This window comes from Mytilus californianus, unplaced genomic scaffold (assembly GCF_021869535.1).
Source record: "Mytilus californianus isolate M0D057914Y unplaced genomic scaffold, xbMytCali1.0.p SCAF_59, whole genome shotgun sequence".
NCBI lineage: Eukaryota > Metazoa > Mollusca > Bivalvia > Mytilida > Mytilidae > Mytilus > Mytilus californianus.
This window is the reverse complement of record NW_026262711.1, coordinates 200,068-206,014: the sequence shown is the minus strand read 5'-3', so window position 1 is coordinate 206,014 and position 5,947 is coordinate 200,068. Positions and strand designations below refer to the sequence as shown.

General features: G+C 32.9%; 1 long non-coding RNA gene across 1 annotated transcript; it reads left to right on the top strand.

Annotated features, from left to right (window-relative positions):
- Nucleotides 1-643: 643 nt before the first annotated feature.
- LOC127704134 (uncharacterized) lies at nt 644-3,840 on the top strand. The gene is made up of 3 exons (XR_007983155.1): nt 644-835; nt 2,524-2,664; nt 3,746-3,840. It is a non-coding gene; the product is annotated as an uncharacterized LOC127704134 (long non-coding RNA).
- Nucleotides 3,841-5,947: the final 2,107 nt, after the last annotated feature.

Sequence of the window (5,947 nt, the reverse complement as noted above, 5' to 3'; positions counted from 1 at the left end):
ATTTTTTGTCAACATTGTGGGCCTCAAGTGTATTATTGTTCTAGCTGTTTTGAGAGAGTCCACAGGAATATTTTATTTCACAAACCACACCAATGGAAGGTTAGTCCAAATTATTTTACCATTTAAACGGAATCAAAATTTTGATATGTTATTTCGAAACTTTATACTGCTGTCTTTTGCAGTTTTTACACAGTCAAAAGTAGGCGTTAAGGGCCTTAAATATAAAAATCGCAAAATTATATTTTAAAATTCCCAAACTCATTGACTTGAAATGCATTAAGTAATCCAAAATGAGACTAGTTTTAAAATTTTATACTGCATGTACAAAATGATTCAATGTCAAAGTCTGCAGCATTTTGATTTTTACTAGAAAATCTTTAGGACCAAATTGATTGAGTCAGGCAAACACAGAGCTATCAAACTTTAACAACTATAACAATACAAATAATTGGATCTTTATCAGAGTAAGTCCGGGTAAGGTGAAATGTCTACCTGTGAACTGTTACCTTCAGAACTAGCACATTAAAAATTTGGCTCAGCGTATCGGTCTAGATCAAAGCATGATTAATATTCAAATTGCATTTACATGTTCTCGTTCTGAATATGTATATTAATTCGCCGCTCGACATTAAGCAGCTATCCATCATCATCTATACAGTTAAATTATGTATTTGTCTTAACTCATAGTTAAGGGGATAACCAAAATCTCTATTTTTGCTTTCTTTTCTAAGGGATCTATGTATGTACAATAAAGTTAGTTAAATGTGCTAACAAGAAAATACCCCAATTGTGACCAGGCATTTTGCAGCCATATTTTCTGCTGTTGATATGAAAGGTATGTTTTTTTTATATCTGTTGTAATGTGTCTTGCTACATGTAGTACTTTGACAAAACTTACAATCATATAAATATATGTTAGATTTTTTGTTATATATTATTAGATAAACCATTATATGTAATGTTAAGAAAAGCAATTAAGTTCCAGTCTGCCTAAGAATCAAGCAATGGGATAAACGTGACAATCATTAACCCACTCAAGTTAACATGTATATGAGTTTATGATATGTAGTAATGCATGAAAATAACATGCATTTCCTTCTCCAGTTCTGGTAATATAAGATACAATTTGATTGAATTACACTAGAAATTAATATTTAAGGGAAGATAACTCTGTCATTTGCTACTACTCAACCATCATTTAAATTACCAAATCACAGGTCAAAAGATTCACCAAATTCTACTCAGGATGAGAGTAACTTTTTTTAGACTAGGTTGGCAAATTGTTTTCTGACCATGATTTGTGATTCTTACAAAGACTGGCATTTAAAATACAATAGTATTTAGAACATCAGAATACTTTTATAACTCATCCTTTATTCATTTAGGAACAGAATGTAGATGTGAAGCTGCAGCAGCAACTCTATTTTGATACAATTTATGGCCAGCAACACCATCAAATCCTTAAATTGCCTTTGAAATTCGTTTTAAACCTGGAATGTCACCTTCCTACAAAATCTTTTTGTGATGCCTTGGGGTTCTTAAAATCAAACTTTATATAAATTTCGCTACAGATGATGTAAGTACTGTATTAAGTTTACCAATTATTGTTTTTTTTTAATCTCCTTTTGACAACTAGTCTCCCCTTTAAACCTATCCATTTGTCCTATTGTGTAGTACATGCTTTATACTGGGACTTTATGCATTTGATAAGTATTTTTATTTTCATTACTTTCCCACAATAAATAAAACTGATTGAACTTTGCCTTTTTTAGTCGTTTTTGCAATTTGGTTTATGTTAATTTCCTTTAAGTAAATTACATCATCTGCCCTTTTCCAAATCTGGATTAAAAGGTGATTATTTGATAATAAAAATAGATTAGTGCCAGGGGCAGATCCAGGATTTTTGAAAGGGGCGTAGAATAGAATCTTTCGCCGAGCGTAGCGAGTCAAAAAAATGGTCGGACCTTTTTTAGGCTAAAAAAATAAAATAATATTGTAAAATGCACTTATTTAACGGTTCCTGACGTGGAACATTTATATTTTATAGTTAATGTGTAAGAGTTAAGACATTTTTGATGCCTTATTCTCCCCATTAATTGTCTATTATAAAATGATTGGATGGATCTAAAGCTATGTACCAATATATTTAATTTGCAAATGTATAGTCTGATACTGGATTATAGAGAAATAAATGACAAACTTATGAAAAGTGCAATTATGTTTCTAAACTAAGAGTTTGTTTAGATATTTTAAATATTCATGCGTGACAATTTTATTTTTAAATAGCTTTCAGAAATAACTATAAACAGATGTTTAATGCAATTCTTGAAAGCTATGTAAATGTTTAGTGTTTGGTTCACAAATAAGAGGATGGTATAATTGCCTTGTGGTACCATTCTCAGAAATCTTGTCCACCAAGTGTCTTCTTAACATACTCTTTAGCCTTTACAGTACCTTCAAGTTATTATAACTGTAATCATTTATCAATTATCAGCTTTTAATGGCAACCTTTTCGTGTTTCAGTGAAGAAGGAGCAACACTTTCTTGGGAGAGGGTATTATGGAAATGATGTATTTAGACCTCTTTGGAGACCATGTGACATTACCTTTCAGTCACCTAATGACAGAAGAACTAACCAAGATCAGTTTTCTCTACACATCCAAGGTAAATACATTCCTTACTATAGTAAACTGCAATACTAGCCACAAGTAACTTGCAAATCTGTTTGACATACATTTTACATTTCAAATTCATGAATGCTTCTACCATTATTTTTTTTCTCAGTTTAGTCCATTTGAGTAAATACGTCATAAAGGTTGAGATGTGAGCAGCAAGTCAAAGTGACAATTGCATATTTTGTTTTCTGTTTTTGATCATTCTGTTACCTGTTGAGAACAACCGGACAACATTCCTGACCGGAAGTTTGAAATTTTACTGCGCTGTAAATATTTTCCTTTCAAGTCTTTTTGGTCTTTTGATAGTCAAATTTAATAAAATCCGATACTTTCCGAAAAAGGGTGGTGTTTCTTAAAAGCGTAAGCTGATACGTATAACGGAAATTTATACAAGAAAAAATCGATAAAGAACAATCAACTGTGTTAAAATTGGCATAAAGTGGTCACAATATGTTCATGAGAGGCCATACAGACTAAAAGCAGAGGGAATTACCTACTGGAGAGAAACACATGCATGTACAACACACCACATTGGTAATCGAAGTCGTTATATACACAATTTATTTTTTAACCGCTAAATCCGATGCCTCGTGTAAAGAGAGTGTCACGCTCTTTGAACGTTAAGAACCCTTGCAACAATTCTTTGAGGGGTCCGTAGGTGGCCTGTTGCAAGGCAAAATTTCTGTCCCTATCCAATATACCCTCATTTTCCAGTGGCAGTCCGAATTTCCCCGACCATCATCCTGGATGGCCTCTAATACAAGACCTACCTATTGTATTTATTGTTAACTTGTTCTGGTCCTGAACATGCATGAAATATTTGCCACTGGATGTTAAGCAACCAACAACAATCAACCATATTCAAATAAATTTTCATTGATTTTTATTTCTTGATTTCTTGATGTATTGTTGTTTTTATATATGACTAACCGGTAGTTATTGTTGCTGCTTCATTCGTATTTCTTGTGAACTTGGTTTCTGTAATTGGCATGGATGCATACACTATTTAAAAACACTCTCATTAATTCATATTGAATTGTTTAGAAACTTCCTTATTCTCTTTTTTGTAGTTTATTAAAAGACACCTGATGAATGAAGAAACAAAGAGACCTGTAAATGTTAACACAGCAAGAAGAGTGGAAATTGGAAAGTGTCTTATATATTCATTGCGTAAGTGTTTAAACATTATATTTGAGACATCACTTCCGGATGGCACACGACTCGAAAACGATGATAATGAAGGCAGCAAAAGTCTACAATAGTAACATGCAACATGACTGGTACTGAGAAGTGTAAACTACTTGTAATTAGCAACATTAACGACTGAGGGGTTAAAAAAGTCTATCGGTTATATATAAAAACATTAATAACTCATAGATGACAGCTGAGATTTTCATCGAATGGTTGAGAGAGCTGAACAAAGATGTGCACCGCATATCCAGAAATCAACGCCACTTTGCTTATTTGAATATTATACTAAAGAAATCGGATACGGGTCACGGAAATTATATTGAAATGATAGGGAATTTAGAAAAAATGTCTGTTTTAACTTTGATTTAAGTGATAGACAGGTTGCCGGGGCAGAAAATAAATATACACAACAATATACACAATTTAAACGAAATATAATGACTGGCGTTGCAAAAATCAAGGTTCCTGAGCTATTTGAAAAATCGAAGCGAGAAGCTTTTAACATTGCAGTATAAAATACAGGCTAAAATGGCTGAAACGTCAAATTTGCAAACTTCGTGTTGAAAATTGGCTAACAAGGTCATTAGAAATACAGGTTGCCGGGGTGAAACTTGAAAATTAAATGTCCAAAGAATAAGCAAGTCCAAACCTTGTATGTGTAGTCGTTGAACTTTAGGTTCCCACGTAAAGTTAAAATGCCTCTATTTCAAGAAGAATAAACTCACGAAAACACGAAAAAGTAACTAAATTCGCGTTCATTGTTTTGATTTTGACCGCCTGACAACTTTACGGAAATATCAGAGTGGTTATAAACAAGGACTCTGTGACGGGCAACTTATAATATCCGTGTTTTAAAGATTTTAATGATATCAAGCCAGTCCAGTTCAAACTATTATCACGTGGTACAATTCTCATTTACATATTATGAATATTGATTAGCAAAAGTACTACTAATTTCTGGCTATGGTCAAACCCGCAAAATACTCACGCTGGTCGACAACTGTAGCGCCCACCAAAAAAAGATGTTGCTGACAGGCTAGAACATGTAATTCAAGAATTTCTGCCACCAAACACCATTGCCGTAATTCAACCAGTGGATAATTCGTAATCTCAATGGACATTAGCGTAGTCAGTTGGTACAGAAATCTATAACGGAGATAGACACAACAACTGATAGTGTTATCAAAGTAGCTAAGAAAGTCACACCCCGTACATATGGTAACAAATGCATGGAAAACGTAAAAACAACCACCGAACTGCTTTCAAAATGCTCGTTTTCCTCTTCTTGAATAAGCAGGAGCGATTGGTATAAATAACATACGATCACAAAAAAAAATTATACTTTATCTATTTAAATATCAAAATTGACAACACATGTAGCATCATTTATTCCGTTTTCTAGTATCAGCCAGATTAAACATTCATCAAATCCCTTAGCACCATTCAACCAGTCATCATCTAGTTCTGTTACAACTTCAAACGCCTTACACATTCTCTTTAAGTTGTATCTCAGGGTAACCATGATTAGAACAGATAGTCGGATATTAGAAAATGCCTGTACCAAGAAAATGACTTGGATATGTTTTTATTTTGTTCAAAATTCTGCACTGTTTGTGACACAGAGCAGAGAGAGGTAGTTATACATGGTTCAACCCAATGGAAAGCTTACATAAGGCAAAGGACAGAACTTGCATTTGTATGCAAGTCTGAAAAGTTACTCTCGCAAATAGCAAGTTTACCAAACCTATACTCTTTTTTTTATTACTAATTCTATAAAATCATAAAATTCAGGTATCTTTATTCAAACAAGAATGATTTTAATAACACTTTAATCTACCATTTTCTACATTAGAAAAAGCCTTTACCTAGAAAATTACTTGTTAACAATTCGTTTGATGTGTTTGAGCTTTCGATTTTGTCATTTGATTAGGGACTTTCCGTTTTGAATTTTCCTCGTAGTTCAGTATTTTTGTTATTCTATTTTTTCCAATACATACTTGTTATTTATGTGTAGAATAGTATTATGCATAAGAATCTCAGTATATATCACGTGTATATGATACACAAGAAGCAAGAAGACG